This window comes from Pristiophorus japonicus, chromosome 7 (genome assembly GCF_044704955.1).
Source record: "Pristiophorus japonicus isolate sPriJap1 chromosome 7, sPriJap1.hap1, whole genome shotgun sequence".
Taxonomy (NCBI): Eukaryota; Metazoa; Chordata; class Chondrichthyes; family Pristiophoridae; genus Pristiophorus; species Pristiophorus japonicus.
In genome coordinates this window covers 226,271,688-226,291,655 of record NC_091983.1, presented here as the reverse complement: position 1 = coordinate 226,291,655, position 19,968 = coordinate 226,271,688, and positions in this window count along the sequence as shown.

Below are 19,968 nucleotides of genomic sequence, written 5' to 3'. Positions count from 1 at the left end.
TCAAGGAGTATGGTGAGAAAGCAGGAATGGGGTACTGAAGTTGCATGTTCAGCCATGAACTCATTGAATGGTGGTGCAGGCTAGAAGGGCCGAATGGCCTACTCCTGTACCTATTTTCTACGTTTCTATGTTTCTATATAAACCTATGAACAATGAACAATGGTGGAAAGGTGAAGAGCATCTAGCCCCAACCACTCCGCCCCACACAACTGCGACACTCCATGCATCGCAACATGTTACACTCCACCCCACCTGGAGCCATACGATCTCCTGGGAGACGCAAAAAAAGCAGATATATATAAACCCAGGCCAATTGGGAGAAAAATCTGCGAAATTCCTCTCCGACCCATCCAGGTGATCGAAACTAGTCCAGGAGATCACGCTGGCTGTATTTGATTCCATGTAATACTTACCATCATATCTGCACCAGCCAACAAGAGGTTATCCAGCCTAATCCCACTTACCAGCTCTCGGTCCGTAACCTTCAAGTACCCATCCAAGCACCTTTTAAATGTGGTGAGGGTTTCTGCCTCTACCACCCTTCCAGGCAGTGAGTTCCAAACCCCCACAACTGTCTGCGTGAAGAAGCTTCCCCTCAAATCCCCCCTAAACCTTCCACCAACCACCTTAAAACTATGCACCCTCGAAATTGACCCTTTCACCAAGGGAAACAGACCCTTATTATCCATTATATACAGGCCCTTCAAAATTTTGTATACGTCAATGAGGTCTCCTCTCAGTGTTCCACACAGAACAAACCAGCCAATCCAATTTGTCGCCATAGCTAATATTCTCCATTCCAGTCAACATCCTAGTAAATCTCCTCTGCATCCTTTCCAATGCAATCAGTCCTTCCTATAATATGGCGACCAGAACTGCACGCAGTAGTCCAGCTGTGACCTAACCAGAGTATTATACAATTTAAGCATAACCTCCCTGCTCTTGTATTCTATGCCTTGGCCAATGAAGGCAAGCATTCCATATGCCTTCTTAACCATCTTATCCACCTGGCCTGCTACTTTCAGGGAGCTGTGGACCAATGGTGGAGCTGTTGGAGGTGTGGCCTATTCACTTGGAGCTGTGCTGTAGTGAGAGAAGGAGCTCCCTGCTGTTGCTCCTGTCTGGAAGGCCTTTCTGAGCCCTGTGAAACAGCCCAGGAAGAGGAAGAAGGGGCTTACTACAATTCCAATTCATCCAGAGGGAGAGGAGGAGAGCAAAAATTCAACATCATTATTACTTTTACAAATAGTTGGAGAGAGGGGGAAAAGAACAACAACTATCCAGTGTGGAAGGAGGGAAAGACTTCATCATCCAAAGGTAGGTGTATTTTGGTGCATTCCCCTAAAGACTTTGTTGTATCGGTGGGGGGAGGAAAGAAGACCATTTTGAGGGCCGGAACATCGCGGGGGATGTGTGTGTGTGGAAGTGTGTGTGGGGGTCTTGCTAAATAACTCGGCCCCACACACCACTGAAGCACCCCTCCCCCATTGCCTAGCCTGGGATAGCTGGAGCTACCTGGCTGAAGACTGATTAATCACCCTATTTAACATCGTTGGGAGTGCTGTGCCTGGGTGGCTCCAGCTGCTCCAGGTGAAGACATCTTCTCCCCCCACCCGAAGACCATCCCAAAGACTGTTTTTTTTTTGCTTACCATCTGGGGGGTGCACCCACCCATCACTGTGAGGGGAGACCTGCCCTCACAGCTTTCCTCTTTCTCTGTCACTCTCTCTGTCTCTCCCCTCTCTCTCTGAGAGCCCCTTTCTCCTAATTGGAAAAACCAATTACAAGACAACTGAGCAGAGGGAGCAAGGCCCCTCCCCAATCGTCAACTAGGGGAGAGCTGTGCCTCTTTCAGAGCTCCCTCTGTTCAAACACCAACGAGACCATTAAGGCCTGTGACTTTGGGGTGGGTGTAGCCCTTAAAGGGACCCCGTGATGGCGACCCCATCCACGCCGGTGGCAGGGCCAGCAAAGACATAAGCGCAGGCGGCGTCCACATCCACGGCACCTCCTGCGCCTCCTGCTGCCCTGCCACCTTTCAGACTAATAACAAAGAAACACGGGGTCAAGAGCTATACTCACCCCACAATGAGCATTGAGGAGTGCGTGCGGGCAATGGCTGGGGTAGTCGGCCCCTCGGCCATTGTCGCAGCCTCCAAGATGTCAGGGAAGGCAGTGTTCTTCCTGGGGTCGGAGCGGGCGGTGTCCCTGGCCCTTGAAAAGGGGCTCACGGTGGGCGGGACGTTCCCGCCGGTGGACCCTCTCGAGGCCACCGCGCAGAGGGTCATCCTTTCAAACATCCCGCCCTTTGTTCCCGCTGGCCTCCTCCTCCCTCACCTACACCAACTGGGGGAGGTAAGGTCAGGGATTAACCCCATACCGCTCGGCCTCAGGGAATAGCCTGCACCACGTGTTCTCCTTCTGCCGCCAGCTCTTTGTCCGACTGGCGCGGGAGGAGACAACAGAGGAACAATTTAATGTGGTGCACGAGGAGACTGCCTACCGCGTCTTCTGGACGTCGGACGTGCGGCGCCATGCCTGTAGAGAGGTGGGGCACGTTCGCAAGAACTGCCCCGCCTCCAAGGCCGCCAAACCACCGAAGGCGGCCAAGGCTGGCGCCGCCGCCACCCCTCCCCCTAGTTGCATCCGCGTACCGGGAGCCGTGGGTGCGCGGGCATCGTTGGAGGCCTTTGTATTCATGGCCTCCAACAGGGGGGAGGGAGAGCGTCCGACCGGAAAGAAGGCGCGGAGGAAGGCGAAACACCTTGAGGCGGGTCCCCTCAGTGCGCCAGACAATTTGATCACTGCGCTCAGCCCAACCCTGTCACCGGCGAGCGCGGGGTGCCCTGAGCCCGTGCCCGAGCCCTTGACCAATATCTCAGAGGGGTTCGGGCGCGGGCAAAAAAAGGAAAAGGGGGGAGTGGAGCAAGAGGCCTTGGCAGATATGGAGGTCTCCCTGCCTCCGCGCCCCCCCAGGGGGGCGTGGGGCCAGCGGAGGAATGCGTTGCCGCCGGGTCGAGTGTCCCTAGGACTGAGGCGGGCGGGGCCGAAAAGGCCGAACCTGAGCCCGTCCAGCTATTAACCAACTTCCCCCGGGACTTGCACGACTCAGCAGAAAATGAAAATTTAAAATTTTTTAATATACATCCACACGCTGGGCCGGGGGGTGGCAGCGGGGAGGGGGAAGAACACCAACCCTCGCCCCCTACTTTGGAGCTGGGGTACTTGGAGGACCTGGAGAATTTCTTTGGCCAGGTCTCTCCGGTTTCCCCGGTTTCTGGGGCTGAGGAGGAACCCCTTCCGCTGTCGCTTCCTGACCCAGCACCACTTTTAAAAGAGCCCAGTGGGGACTCCTCTGCCGATGATCCTGGGGGTGGGATCGGGGCAGAGCCAGGGCCAGATGGAGCGGCCGGGCCGTTTGCCGTACCTCGTGCGGTCGACGGGCCGGCTGCTGGCGGCGACCTCCCGGAGGGGAACGGGGACTCGGTGGAGGACGCGGGAGAAGATCTCGAGTCCATCGCCAGTGAGACGGTGGATCTCCTCATGCCCGCCGCTGAGTCCCCCCTCATTCCTGAAAAGGAACTCCGGGACTTTTTGGTCCAGAGCCAGGGTCGCCGCAACCGAACCCATCTGGCCCTGGAAAAATGGTCCGAGCCGGGGCTGCTCATCGCGTCCGTCCGCGCCGCCGCTAAAACCATGGCCGCGGGTGGGCCCTTACCAAAGGCGCAAAGCCTTGAGCTGCGCCAGCTCAAAAGGTTCCTCGCTGGGCTGCTGAAGGAGTGGAGGTCAAAATACGACTCCACTCCCCCCCCCCCACACAATAGGTTAGGTAGAGGTTGCACTATGCTTTTGTCATGAAGATAACCATAGCCAGCCTCAACATCAACGGCGGCAGAGAGGCACGACATAGATTTAACAATTTTTTGCTCCTGTGGGAGGGGAAATATGCGGTGTGCTTCCTGCAAGAAATCCACACCGTTCGGGAGACGAAGCCACGTGGCTCCTGGAATGGCAAGGAGAGGTCCGCATGAGCCACCTCACCGCCACTTCTTGTGGGGTGGCCATCTTGCTGGCCCCGCATTTTCAGCCGGAGATCTTGGGGGTCGAGGAGCCCGTGCCAGGCCGCTTGCTGCACATAACGGTTCGCCTGGGGGACGTGCCGCTCCATCTCGTGAACGTGTACGCCCCTCAGTCCGGCCCGCAACAAACGCGCTTCTTTGAAGAAGTGTCCACTCTTCTTGGCTCCGTCGACGTCGGCGACTGCATTGTCCTCGGGGGGGATTTTAACTGCACCCTCGAGGCAAGGGACCGCTCCGGTGCCCCGCAGAGCATGACGGCGATGGAGAAGTTGAGGGACCTGGTCGGGTCCTTCGACTTGGTGGACGTCTGGCGAAATCTCCACCCCGACTCCAGCGCCTTTACTTGGGTGAGGCCTGGAGTAGGATGGTCCAGAATCGACCGCCTTTACGTGTCTCGGGCGTACGTTTCCTGCGTCCCGGCAACCTCCATGCGGCCGGTGCCATGTTCGGACCACCACCTGGTGTGGGCAGAGCTCGCTTCACTCCGCGCGAGGACGGGGTCCGCATACTGGCACTTTAACAACCGGCTGCTGGAGGACATGCGGTTCCAGGACTCGTTCCGTCGTTTCTGGGCCGACTGGAGAAGGAAGCAGGGGGGCTTCCCCTCCTTGAGGCTATGGTGGGACGTGGGCAAGGCTCACGTCCGCGTCTTCTGTCAAGAGTACGCGAGGGGGTCGACCAAGAGGCGGGCGGCCAGAGTCGGGCGCCTAGAAAAAGAGGTGCTCGACCTGGAGTCCCGTCTCGGTCAAGTCGTCGAGGACCCGGCCCTGCGGACGGTGTACGAAGTGATGAAGGCCGCGCTGAGGGACCTGCAGCTCCTCGGGTCCCGAGGATGCGTTCGTGAGGTTCTGCATCCGGTTCCTGCGGGATCTGGACCGCGGCTCCCCCTTCTTCTACTCGCTGGAAAAAAAGGCAGAGTGTCCGTAAGCAGCTCTTGACGCTGCTGGCCGACGACGGCTCTCTCGTCTCGGATCCGGAGGGCGTCAACAACAGAGCCCGTGAATATTATGGGGCCCTGTTCTCTCCGGAACCGTCCAGCGAGGAAGCGCGTAGAGTTTTGTGGGAGGACCTGCTAAAGGTCAGCCCGGAGGGCGCCGAAAATCTGCAAGCTCCGCTAAGCCTGGCGAAGCTGACCGGTGCCCTCGACCGGCTCTCGAGGGGAAAATCCCCGGGGCTGGACGGGCTGACCGTGGAGTTCCACAGGGCGTTCTGGGACGTCCTAGGGGGCGACTACGCGCGGGTCCTGGGGGAAAGTCTGGCGACCGGGGAGATGCCCCTCTCTTGGCGCAGGGCAGTCATCGTCCTGCTGCCTAAGAAGGGCGATCTCCGCCTCCTTAAGAACTGGCGCCCGGTCTCCCTCCTCAGCACGAACTACAAAATCTTCGCCAGGGCGATGTCTGCTCGCCTTGGTGCCGTGCTGGACCACATGATCCACCCCGACCAGTCCTACACAATAACATCCATCTGGTCCGGGACCTCATCCATCATTCCCAGGAGGCTGGTCTGTCGGTCGCCTTCCTATCCCTCGACCAAGAGAAGGCGTTCGACAGGGTGGATCACGACTATCTGTTCGGGACTCTGCGCGCTTTCGGGTTCAGGACCCATTTCGTCGCCCGGATCCGACTTTTGTACGCCGCCGCGGAGTGTCTGATTAAGGTTAACGGGTCCTTGACGGCGCCCCTTCGCTTTGGGAGAGGGGTGCGCCAGGGATGCCCCATGTCCAGCCAGTTATATGCCATCTGGTGGAGCCTTTCCTGCGCCTCCTGCGGACGAGGTTGACGGGACTGGCTCTGCAAGGGCAGGGCGTGGAGGTCGTCCCCTCGGCTTCCGCCGATCACGTGCTCTTCGCGGTAGAGGATCCCGCTGACCTGCGGAGGATGCGTGAGTGCCAGGAGATTTACTCGGCCGCATCCTCCGCCAGGATCAACTGGGAGAAATGTTCCGGACTCCTGGTGGGTCAGTGGCGGGTGGACTCTCTGCCAGAGGAGCTCAGGCCTTTTGCCTGGAGCACGACCCATCTCCTCTATCTGGGAGTCTACCTTAGCCCCGAGAGGAAGCCTGGCCGGCGAACTGGCAAGAGCTGGAGGCCAAGGTCGCCGCTTGCCTAGGGCGCTGGACAGGACTGCTCCGAGTGCTGTCCTACAGGGGTCGAACGCTAGTCATAAACCAGCTGGTGGCCGCCATGCTGTGGTACCGGCTGGTCACTTTGACCCCTTCCCCTGCGTTTGTCACCAAGATACAGAAGAAGCTGGTGGACTTCTTCTGGAACAACAGGAAGCACTGGGTCTCTGCCGCGGTCTTGAGTCACCCGCTTGGGGAGGGCGGTCAGTCGTTGGTGTGCGTCAGCACCCAGCTCGCGACTTTCCGTCTTCAGACCCTGCAGAGATACCTTTACGTCGAGCCCCCTCCTAGGTGGCGTGCTCTGGCGACGTATTTCTTCCGCCAGCAGCACGGCCTCAACTACGACACGCAGCTCCTGTTTGTGAGCTTGGCGGGCGTCAGGACCACCTTCCAGGAGCTGCCTGTCTTTTACAAGGAACTCACCAGGGTCTGGAACAAAGTCTCCACCAAGCGCAGCTCTCCACCGGCTGGAGTGGTGGCCGTCCTGCAGGAGCCGCTGCTCGGGAATCCGTACCTCCACGACCGAAGTTTTAGGTGGCAGTCGGACGAGAGGTCTGTGGCTGGTGAGGTGACCAGGGTCAGGGACCTGCTGGATGGCGCCAGACACGCTGGCGCGGCGCCTAAATTCGGCCGACGTCCGCCGTGCGGCCGATGCCATCGAGTCGCTAAAAACAGCTCTGGGCCCTGACTCCGTTAGGTGCATCGAGGAGGCTCAAGCACGTGGGGAGATCCCGTCCAAACTGACCCCCGTCCGGACGGAATTCCTCATCGGCGCCAAACCCTGGAACCTCCCTCGGGAGCCGGCGCCTCACAACTTGAGCCGCCTCAGGGAAATCCCCTCCGTGCCTTTCAGTTCCGCGCGGAGGGGTTTCCTGTACGGGCTGCTCCTGCACACTCTCAACTTTGCCATCCTCGCCTGCCGTCCGGACACGCCATGGCGTACCATCTTGCCGTCCGGAGGAGGCGGGGGTCTCCGATGGAGGGCACTCTACGCGGGAGTCCTCCCATTATTTATCGGGGACTTGGCCTGGAGGGTGGTGCACGGAGCAGTCCCGTGCAATAAATTTTTAAGCCGGTTCACGGGCTCCCAGGCCGCCTGCAATTTCTGCGGTCTGGAAGAGTCCGTGTTCCATGTTTTTATCGAATGCACGAGGTTGCAGCCCCTGTTTTATTATTTAAAGGGGCTGCTCCTGAAATTCGGGCTGCATTTCAGTCCCACACTCTGATCTTTGGGCACCCTGCGCGGAGGGGAGCGGGTAGGTCCAAGGCCCTCCTCGTAGGACTGCTCCTGGGCACGGCCAAGGGTGCCCTCAGCCGGTCCAGGCAGCGGGCGGTCGATGGGGTTGTTCAGCCTGACTGCCTGCCTCTCTTCCGTGCGTACATCCGCACCAGGGTGTCCTTGGAGATGGAGCACGCGGTGTCCACCGGTACGCTCGCGGCCTTCCGCGAGAGGTAGGCACCGGAGGGACTGGAGTGCATCATCACGCCCGGCAACCAAATTTTAATTTGATTTTATGTTTTAAAGTTTAATTTGTTTTAATTGCTGGTGTTTTTAGTGTCCCCCTCCCCTTTTATAGGGGGCACTTGGAGAAAGAGAAAAAAAATACGATTTTAGTGCCCAAAAAAAAACCCCAAAAAAAGAACAAAAACACAAAAAAAACCACAAATAAAAGGGCTTGAAAATGTTTGGTGTGTCCCCCAGATCAAGGGGACACGATTTAATGTTTTAGTTTCCTCCCAAAAAGAGTTCTGTGGACAAGCATTCCAAGGTTCCATTGTTCATCTACATTTCTAAGTGGCCTAGTGGTATACCCTTTCCTTATTTACCCTTCCCAACTGCATTAACTCACACTTCTCCAACTTAAATTCCATTTGCCACTGTTCTGCCCACCTGACCAGTAGATTGATATCCTCCTGCAGTCCACGACTTTCCTCTTCAGTATCAACCATACAGCCAATTTTAATCTCATCTGCAAACTTCTTAATCATACCCCCTGTATTCAAACCTAGATCATTGATATATACCACAAAATGCAAGGGAACCAGTACTGAGCCCTGCGGAACCCCACTGGAAACATCCTTCCAGTCACAAAAACATCCATCAACCATTACCCTTTGCTTCCTACCTCTAAGCCAAATATGGATCCAACTTGCCACTTTGCCCTGAATCCCATGGACTTTTACTTTCGTGACCAGTCTGCCCTCATCCCTGGTACCATTCTAGTAAATCTCCCATGCACCCTCTCTAAGGCTGTGACATCATCCCGAAAGTGTGATGCCCAAATTTGGAGACTTTGCCCCGGCTGACACCGAACCAGTATTTATGAAGGTTTATATTACATGATATAGAATTACAAAGCAGGTAAAGCACAGAAACAGTCCATTCAGCCCAACCGGTCTATGCCAGTGTTTATCCTCCACACGAGCCCCCTCCTATCCCTCGTCATCGAACCCTATCAGCATAACCTTTGCCTCCTTTCTCTCTCATCTATTTATGTAGCTTTCCTTGAAATGCACCTATGCTATTTGCCAAAACAACTCCTAGTGTCAGTGAATTTCATGCTCCAATTATGATGAATGGGTTCTGGCTACAGAAAGTGCTCAGGGAAGAAAGAGACAATGGCATTTATATAATGCCTTTCACAATCACTGGACAATGAAGTGTAGTCACTGTTGCAATGTCAGAATCACGGCAACCACTTCTCACAGCAAGCTCTAACAAACAGCAATGGGCCTGAAATCGCACTCCCCATGGGCGCATACGAGGTGTGTACTCACCCGTGTGGGTCCCCGCAAGTACCGGGTTTGGACATGTGAAGCTTATGCGCCTAAACCCGTCACTTGCGATCTGTCAAAGGTTCTATTGACAGATCGCCGTATGTGAAACTAAAAGATCTCCTTGGGCGGAGAGTTGGGCGATTTGCCCAAATCCTGCCAAGCGAATGTTCTTCAGATTATTACAAATGAAAAAAGCAAGCGTAAGGCTTGTTGTTATCAACGTAAGACTTTTAAAGTACAGAAAAATCCATTTATTAAACATAATTTAAACATTTAAAATCCTGTTAAATAAAATACGTTTATTTTTAGACGCTTTAAAATATGTAAATTTATTTTTCAAAAAGTTACATTTTTGTTTTAAATAATTAATTAAATTCCATTTTTATTAATTTGAAATATGTGATGTTGTTTTAAAAGTTATTTTTAGTGTTTTTGTGGGTATTCCAATTCATACTTATGTTGATTCCATATGTAGCATCAGTATGAATGGGGAACCCCCGACTCTGATAGGTTGTTCCGGCCTACATGATATCATTGAATCATGTGAAATCCTTACAATCCTGGGATACATGTGGGTCTACGAAGGCCTTCGAGTAGAGGGCCAGGATCCGAAGTCTCTGAACCTCCGGGACCACCAGGTAGATTCATAGACATTTTTCAGTTCGGAACAACGGGAAACTCCGACCGCAATTTGTGATAATGACCAGTTAATTTGTTTTCGTGATGTTGATTGAGGAATAAATTTGGCCATGGATAACTGCCCTAATCTTCTTTGAAATGATGCTATGGGACCTTTTATGTCCACCTGAGGAAGCCTCGGTTTAACGTTTCGTCTGACTCCAGAACAGTGCAGCACTCCCTCAGCACTGTACTGGAGTGTCAGCCCAGATATTTGTGCTCAAGGTTCTGGAGTGAGACTTGAACCCATCACCTTCTGACTCAGAGGTGAGGGTACGACCAATTGTGCCACAGCTGACTCTTAAATAAATAAACTGATCTGTCCAGGGAAGTATATGAATCTGTTCTAGGAATGCATTCTGGGAAGTATATGTATGTGTTACGGTATAGGTTGAGTTGTGGTCTATTAATATGTTCTGGGTATAGAAACATAGAAAATAGGTGCAGGAGTAGACCATTCGGCCCCTCGAGCCTGCACCACCATTCAATATGATTATGGCTGATCATTCACCTCAGTACCCCTTTCCTGCTTTAACTCCATGCCCCTTGATCCCTTTAGCCATAAGGGCCATATCTAACTCCCTCTTGAATATATCCAATGAACTGGCATCAACAACTCTCTGCGGTAGGGAATTCCACAGGTTAACAACTCTGAGTGAAGAAGTTTCTCCTCATCTCGGACCTAAATGTCCTACCCATTATCCTAGACTTTGTCCCCTGGTTCTGGAATTCCCCATCATCGGGAACATTCTTCCCGCATCTAACCTGTTCGGTCCCATCAGAATCTTATACGTTTCAATGAGATCCCCTCTCATCCTTCTAAACTCCAGTGTATAAAGGCCCAGTTGATCTAGTCTCTCCTCATATGTCAGTCCCGCAATCCTGGGAATCAGTCTGGTGAACCTTCGCTGCACGCCCTCAATAGCAAGAACGTCCTTCCTCAGATTAGGAGACCAAAACTGAACACATTATTGCAGGTGAAGCCTCACCAAGGCCCTGTATAACTGCAGTAAGACTTCCCTGCTCCTATACTCAAATCCCCAAGCTATGATGGCCAACATACCATTTGCCTTCTTCACTGCCTGCTGTACCTGCATGCCAACTTTCAATGACTGATGAACCATGACACCCAGGTCTCGTTGCACCTCCCCCTTTCATAATCTGCCACCATTCAGATAATAATCTGCCTTCGTGTTTTTGTCCCCAAAGTGGATAACCTCACATTTATCCACATTATACTGCATCTGTCATGCATTTGCCCACTCACCGAACCTATCCAATTCACCCTGCAGCCTCTTAGCGTCCTCCTCACAGCTCACACCGCCACTCAGTTTAGTGTCATCTGCAAACTTGGAGATATTATACTCAATTCCTTCATCCAAATCATTGAGGCATATTATAAAGAGCTGGGGTCCCAGCACTGAGCCTGTGGCACTCCACTAGTCACTGCCTGCCATTCTGAAAAGGACCCGTTTATCCTGACTTTCTGCTTCCTGTCTGCCAACAAGGTCTCTATCCATGTCAGTATATTACCCTCAATTCCATGTGCTTTGATTTTGCATAACAATCTCTTGTGTGGGACCTTGTCAAAAGCCTTTTGAAAGTCCAAATACACCACATCCACTGGTTCTCCCTTGTCCACTCTACTAGTTACATCCTCAAAAAATTCTAGAAGATTTGTCAAGCATGATTTCCCTTTCACAAATCCATGCTGATTTGGATCGATCCAAATGCGCTGATATTTCATCTTTGATAATTGATTCCAACATTTTCCCCACTACTGATGTCAGGCTAAACAGTCTACAATTTCCCGTTTTCTCTCTCCCTCCTTTTTTAAACAGTGGTGTTACATTAGCTCCTCTCCAGTCCATAGGAGCTGATCCAGAGTCGATAGACTGTTGGAAAATGATCACCAACGCATCCACTACTTCTATGGCCACTTCCTTAAGTACTCTGGGATGCAGATTATCAGGCCCCGGGGATTTATCGGCCTTCAATCCCATCAATTTCCCTAACACAATTTCCCACTTTATAAGGATATCCTTCAAATCCACCTTCTTACTAGACCCTCGGTCCTCAAATATTTCTGGAAGGTTATTTGTATATTTCTTTGTGAAAACTGAACCAAAGTATTTGTTTAACTGGTCTGCCATTTCTTTGTTGCCCATTATAAATTCACCTGAATCTGACTGCAAGGGACGTAAGTTTGTTTTCACTAATCTTTTTCTCTTCACATATCTCTTGAAGCTGTTACAGTCAGTTTTTATGTTCCCAGCAAGTTTCCTCTCCTACTCTATATTCCCCCTCCTAATTAAACCTTTTGTCCTCCTCTGCTGTATTCTAAATTTCTCCCAGTCCCCAGGTTTGCTGCTTTTCCTGGCCAATTTATATGCCTCTTCCTTGGATTTAACACTATCCTTAATTTCTCTTGTTAACGACGGTTGAGCCACCTTCCCTGTTTTATTTTACACCAGACAGGGATGTACAATGGTTGAAGTTCATCCATGGGATCTTTAAATGTTTCCATTGCCTATCCAGCGTCAACCCTTTAAGTATCACTCGCCAGTCTATTCTAGCCAATCCACGTCTCATACTATCGAAGTTACCTTTCCTTAAGTTCAGGACCCTTGTCTCTGAATTAACAGTGTCACTCTCCATCTTAATAAAGAATTCTATCATATCATGGTCACTCTTCCCCAAGGAGCCTCTCACAACAAGATTGTTAATTCGTCCTTTCTCATTACACATCACCCAGTCTAGGATTGCCAGCCCTCCAGTTGGTTCCTTGACATATTGGTCTAGAAAAACATTCCTAATACACTCCAGGAATTCCTCCTCCACTGCATTGCTACCAGTTTGGTTAGCCCAGTCAATATGTAACATAGAAACATAGAAAATAAGTGCAGGAGTAGGCCATTCAGCCCTTCAAGCCTGCACCGCCATTCAATGAGTTCATGGCTGAACATGCAATTTCAGTACCCCATTCCTGCTTTCTCGCCATACCCCTTGATCACCCTAATAGTAAGGACTACATCCAACTCCTTTTTGAACATATTTAGTGAATTGGCCTCAACAACTTTCTGTGGTAGAGAATTCCACAGGTTCACCACTCTCTCTGGGTGAAGATGTTTCTCCTCATCTCGGTCTTAAATGGGTTACCCCTTATCCTTAGACTGTGACTCCTGGTTCTGGACTTTCCCAACATTGAGAACATTCTTCCTGCATCTAACCTGTCTAAACCCATCAGAATTTTAAACGTTTCTATGATATCCCCTCTCATTCTTCTGAACTCCAGTGAATACAAGCCCAGTTGATCCAGTCTTTCTTGATAGGTCAGTCCGCCATCCCGGAAATCAGTCTGGTGAACCTTCGCTGCACTCCCTCAATAGCAAGAATGTCCTTCCTCAAGTTAGGAGACCAAAACTGTACACAATACTCCAAGTGTGGCCTCACCAAGGCCCTGTACAACTGTAGTAACCTCCCTGCCCCTGTACTCAAATCCCCTCGCTATGAAGGCCAACATGCCATTTGCTTTCTTAACCGCCTGCTGTACCTGCATGCCAACCTTCAATGACTGATGTACCATGACACCCAGGTCTTGTTCCACCTCCCCTTTTCCTAATCTGTCACCATTCAGATAATAGTCTGTCTTTCAGTTTTTCCCACCAAAGTGGATAACCTCACATTTATCCACATTATACTTCATCTGCCATGCATTTGCCCACTCACCTAACCGATCCAAGTCATTCTGCAGCCTCATAGCATCCTCCTCGCAGCTCACACTGCCACCCAACTTAGTGTCATCCGCAGATTTGGAGATACTACATTTAATCCCCTTGTCTAAATCATTAATGTACAATGTAAACAGCTGGGGCCCCAGCACAGAACCTTGCGGTAACACACTAGTCACTGCCTGCCATTCTGAAAAGTACCCATTTACTCCTACTCTTTGCTTCCTATCTGCCAACCAGTTCTCAATCCATGTCAGCACACTACCCCCCAACCCCATGTGCTTTAACTTTGCACATTAATCACTTGTGTGGGACTTTGTCGAAAGCCTTCTGAAATCCAAATACACCACATCAACTGGTTCTCCCTTGTCCACTCTACTGGAAACATCCTCAAAAAATTCCAGAAGATTTGTCAAGCATGATTTCCCTTTCACAAATCCATGCTGACTTGGACCTATCATGTCACCTCTTTCCAAATGCACTGCTATGACATCCTTAATAATTGATTGCATTATTTAACCCACTACCGATGTCAGGCTGACCGGTCTATAATTCCCTGTTTTCTCTCTCCCTCCTTTTTAAAAAAGTGGGGTTACATTGGCTACCCTCCACTCGATAGGAACTGATCCAGAATCTATGGAATGTTGGAAAATCACTGTCAATGCATCCGCTATTTCCAAGGTCACCTCCTTAATTACTCTGGGATAAAGACCATCAGGCCCTGGGGATTTATCGGCCTTCAATCCCATCAATTTCCCCAACACAATTTCCCGACTAATAAGGATTTCCTTCAGTTCCTCCTTCTTATTGGACCCTCTGACCCCTTTTATATCCAGAAGGTTGTTTATGTCCTCCTTAGTGAATACTGAACCAAAGTACTTGTTCAATTGGTCTGCCATTTCTTTGTTCCCACTTATGACTTCCCCTGATTCTGACTGCAGGGGACCTATGTTTGTCTTTCCTAACCTTTTTCTCTTTACATATCTTTTGAAGCTTTTGCAGTCCGTCTTAATGTTCCCTGCAAGCTTCCTCTCGTACTATATTTTCCCTGCCCTAATCAAACACTTTGTCCTCCTCTGCTGAGTTCTAAATTTCTCCCAGTCCCCGGATTCGCTGCTATTTCTGGCCAATTTGTATGCCACTTCCTTGGCTTTAATTCTATCCCTGATTTCCCTTTATAGCCACGGTTGAGCCACCTTCCCTTTTTTATTTTTACGCCAGACAGGGATGTAAAATTGTTGTAGGTCATCCATGCGGTCTCTAAATGCCTGCCATTGCCCATCCACTGTAAACCCCTTCAGTATCATTTGCCAACCTATCCTAGCCAATTCATGCCTCATACCTTCAAAGTTACCCTTCTTTAAGTTCTGGACCATGGTCTCTGAATTAACTGTTTCATTCTCCATCCTAATGTAGAATTCCACCATATTATGGCCACTCTTCCCCAAGGGGTCTCGCACAACGAGATTGCTAATTAATCCTCTCTCATTACACAACACCCAGTCGATGATGGCCTCCCCCCTAGTTGGTTCCTCGACATATTGGTCTCGAAAACCATCCCTTATGCACTCCAGGAAATCCTCCTCCACCGTATTGCTTCCAGTTTGGTTAGCCCAATCTATATGCATATTAAAGTCACCCATGATAACTGCTGCACCTTTATTGCATGCACCCCTAATTTACTGTTTGATGCCCTCTCCAACATCACTACTACTGTTTGGAGGTCTGTACACAACTCCCACTAACGTTTTTTGCCCTTTAATGTTCTGCTGCTCTTCCCATGTATATTAAAGTCGCCCATGATAACTGCTGTACCTTTATTGCACGCATTCATAATTTCTTGTTTGATGCTGTCCCCTTCCTCATTACTACTGTTTGGTGGTCTGTACATAACCCCCACTCATGTTTTCTGCCCTTTGGTATTCCGTAGCTCCACCCATACAGATTCCACATCATCCAAGCTTCCTCACTATTGTATTAATTTCCTCTTTAACCAGCAACGACACCCCACCTCCTTTTCCTTTCTGTCTATCCTTCCTAAATGTTGAATACCCCTGAATGTTGAGTTTCCAGACTTGGTCACCCTGGAGCCATGTCTCCGTAATGCCAATTACATCATATCCATTAACTGCTATCTGCGCAGTTAATTCATCCACCTTATTGCGAATACTCCTCACATTGAGGCACAGAGCCTTCAGGCTTGCCTTTTTTATTACCCTTTGCCCCTTTAGGATTTTGCTGTAATGTGGCCCGTTTTGCTTTTTGCCTTGGGTTTCCCTGCCCTCCACTTTTACTTTTCTTCTTTCTATCTTTAGCTTCTGCCCCCATTCTGCTTCCCTCTGTCTCGCTGCATAGGTTCCCATCCCCCTGCAATATCGAATTCCGGCTCGAAGGGCCAAATGGCCTACTTCTGCACCTAATTTCTATGTTTCTATGTTTCTATATTAGTTTAACCCCTCCCCAACAGCACTAGCAATTACTCCCCCGAGGACATTGGTTCCGGTCCTGCCCAGTTTGTACTGGTCCCACCTCCCCCAGAACTGGTTCCAATGCCCCAGGAATTTGAATCCCTCCATTCTGCACCACTCCTCAAGCCACGTATTCATCTGAGCTATCCTGCGATTCCTACTCTGACTAGCACGTGGCACTGGTAGCAATCCTGAGATTATTAATTCTGAGGTCCTACTTTTTAATTTAGCTCCTAGCTCTTTAAATTCATCTTGTCGGACCTCATCCTGTTTTTTACCTATATCATTGGTACCTATATGCACCACGACAACTGGCTCTTCACCCTCCCTCTTCAAAATATCTTGCATCCGCTCCGGGTGCATGGTTTTCGGGGAATACATTGGCCTGGCTATTTACTGGGGCAGTTATGTAGACGGGGGAGGTGGAGTTTCGGACAGGTAACCTGAAGTCTGGGTTTCCCAGCATGCATTGGAGATTTAACTCACAGCGGCGTCTATTGGTCCTGACAGGTTCCCCCCCGGAGGTTTGCCTGATTGACAGGCTTGGCTTCCAGTCGGGTGGGGAGCACTCCAGACCAGGTGGCAGGACCAGGTAGATCCGATCCATGACTCTGGCGGAGTTTGACATTGAGGGGTCCGATCCGGGGCGGTCCGAAACCTGACCCCGGGCATGGGTCCGGTACTGGGGTCGACCCGGGGGTCTCTGTATTGTGGGGGAGTGTAATATGTAAGGGGGGTGGTCTCTATGAGGGGGTCAGGTTCCCTTCTGACCAACTTGAATGGTTCGAATCGCTCCCACTCCCTTGGGTTCTAGACTCTGGAATTTTTTGGGGGGTGTGACAAAAGTGCAAAGGACACTGGTTTGATGCAAAGCACTTTGGTTTTATTACAGTCAAGGTAATACAAGCTTATTACTCTAATAAGAAAATACAAGGCCAAACTTACAATCACTCTAATAAAGAACAATACAAGGAAAGGTACAAGGTCAAACTTAAAATCACAAATCACTCTAATAAAGAACCATGCATTACACAATCAAAGGGGGTCACCGTAAATTATACCTCCCACCTCCCAATACCTAATTCTGGCTAGGTTAGACTCCAGGGCATGTAGGGACTATGCTTACCAAAGCTTTTGATCGTTAACGGTAGATCGTGGTTGTTTTTCCCTTGATACCACGTTGACTGTGGTCGGTCGCTGCTCCAATGGTGATGTTCTTCCTTCCTTCAGGACTTCAAGGCTGGAGAAGTTAGTTTACAACTGTTGCGTTGGTTTCTCTCCTTGTCTTGATGACACAGCATACTGTGGTACTAGTCTGTCAGTCAAAGTGTCATCTGAGGTGGTAGCAGCCTTGTAGCTACCTAGCAACCATCTAACCTCTGTTGAAAACCGGGGTCAGTTATTCAATTTCAGTGTTCTAATCTTGCCGTCAAATCTGTTCAAAATTCTTTGTATAATTTTGGCGGGCTTGGTTCTTCTTTGTAATATTCTGTCGGGCTCGTTAAAAGTTGATATGTCTTGGGTGGGTTGATGTTCGAAAACTGTTTCCTGATGGAAATATTAGTTTGGTAATTGCAATGTCCTTTTGTGCTTCGTCTTTCGCATACTGTCTGGATTGGGCCTCTTTGTGATGTATATGCTGAAATGGTTGTCCAGACCCATGTTGATGGGTAGCTACCTCTGGGTGATTTTGTGATGTTAATTGTCTCTTGTGGGGGAAGGATTTTCGAATATTCATTCTTCTAGACAGGTTAACTTAGTCCTCACACACAGGTAGCTTCACTTAAATTAGACTGTCTCTTGCTAGTTCCGTAGATCCGCCCACAGCCTTGAGTTTGTCTTTTAAAATCCAAAATTCTATTAAAGTTTGTAGTTTCTTCCATAAGTACTTTAGAGTTCCAAATTTTTCGGTAGATAATCCCAACTTAAATTTCCAAGCCCAAACACAGGTGGAGTTTCTTGTGAATTTTGCATTCCTTCAGATATGTTCAGGGTGGGTGTTTGATTCTGTTCTAGGAATGTATGCTGGGATGTGTATGAATGTGTTATGGGAAGTATAGAAAAATGTCAAAGACAAAGTTATTATTTAAATGGCGAAAGATTGCAAAGTGCTGCAGTACAGCAGAACCTGGGGGCACTTGTGCATGAAACACAAAAGAATAATATGCAGGTACAGCAAGTGTTCGGGAATGCCAATGATATCTTGGCCTTTATTGCAAAGGGGATGGAGTAAAAAGCACGGAAGTCTTGCTACAGCTATACAAGGTATTGGTGAGGCCACACTTGGAATACTGCGTGCAGTTTTGGTTTTCATATTTGCGAAAGGATATACTTGCTTTGGAGGAAGTTCAGAGAAGGTTCACTAGGTTGATTCCGGGGATTGACTTATGAGGAAAGGTTGAGTAGGTTGGGCCTCTACTCATTGGAATTCAGAAGAATGAGAGGTGATCTTATCAAAATGTGTAAGATTATGAGGGGGCTTGTCAAGGTAGATGCAAAGAGGATGTTTCCACTGATGGGGGAGACTAGAACTAGAGGGCATGATCTTAGAATAAGGGACCGCCCATTTAAAACAGATGAGGAGGAATTTTTTCTCTGCGGGTTGTAAATCTGTGGAATTCGCTGCCTGAGCGAGCTGTTGAAGCTGGGACATTGAAAAAATTTAAGACCGAAATAGACAGTTTCTTCAACGATAAGGGGATAAGGGATTATGGGAATGGGCGGGGAAGTGGAGCTGAGTTCATGATCAGATCAGCCATGATCTTATTGAATGGCGGAGCAGGCTCGAGGGGCCGTATGGCCTACTCCTGCTCCTATTACTTATGTTCTTTTGTTCTTGTGTGTTCTCGGTATATAAATACAATCTGCGACGTACATGAATATGTTCTTGGAATTAAATGAATATGTTATGGGATATATTTGAATGTGTTATGGGAATCTGCTCTCAGAAATATATGAATCTATTCTAGGAGTATGTATTGTGAAGCATATCAATGTATTATGATATGTGAATGTGTTGTGGCAAGTCAAAGCTTCATCTCTGTTCCCCAATGGTTGACGCTCAGAAATATTGGGGGGAATCGATTTTTGCAATTGTGTGAAATCTTGTGCGGTGAAGTGTGTGGTTGGTCACTTTCTACCTGTATGGATAATCCCCACCTGCTGATCACCTCACTCAGCACCAAGCGCCCTGCAGTAATTGCCCCGTCAGTTTTACATGGGAAGGTCTCAATCCACTTGCTGAAGTTGTTGATAATCACCAGGCAGTATTGATGCTCTGCATTGGACCTTTGTAGTGATCCAATCAAATCCATTTGAAGGTGTGTCCATGGCCCCTCAGGAGGTGGGGCAGACCGGAGAAAAGCGCGATTAGTGAGCAGAGAAAGGTTATGTTGTAAACAAACTAAACATTGTTGACAGCATTTTGTAATTTCATCTTTTATACCGGGCCAGCAAGCGCCTTACACACATTTTGAGATGTAACCTCGGCTGAATAGTGACCCCTGTTGGATGGGAATGAAACATGTGGAAGGAATCCTCCGCCAGCTGTGGTGGGACACACACTATTGATACAGACTCCCCCAGTACTCGGTGAAACAGCAAGGCTGCTCTGTCCCCATCACCTCTGTTTGCTCCGCATGGGTGCATGGAGGTAACGGAGTCCCATTAGAGGGCCATTCATTGACCACTCGGTGAGGGCCAAATGTATCCTGCAGGGTTGCCCAATCTAATTCATGTTGTTATCGAGTCTGTGCTTATGTGGTAATACCTGCCCTCCTGTATGGCTCAGTAGACATCTCGTCGCTGGAGAAATACCACCAGTGATATTGCCGCAAAATCCTGCAAATCCCCTGGGAGGACAGACGCATAAACATTAGCGTCCTCGTCCAGGCCAACATCCCCAGCATTGAAGCACTGACCACACTTGATCAGCTCCGCTGGGCAGGCCACATAGTTCACATGCCAGACACGAGACTCCCAAAGCAAGCGCTCTATTTGGAACTCATCCACAGCAAATGAGCCAAAGGTGGGCAGAGGAAGCGTTACAAGGACACCCTCAAAGACTCCCTGATAAAGTGCGACATCCCCACTGACACCTGTGAGTCCTTGACC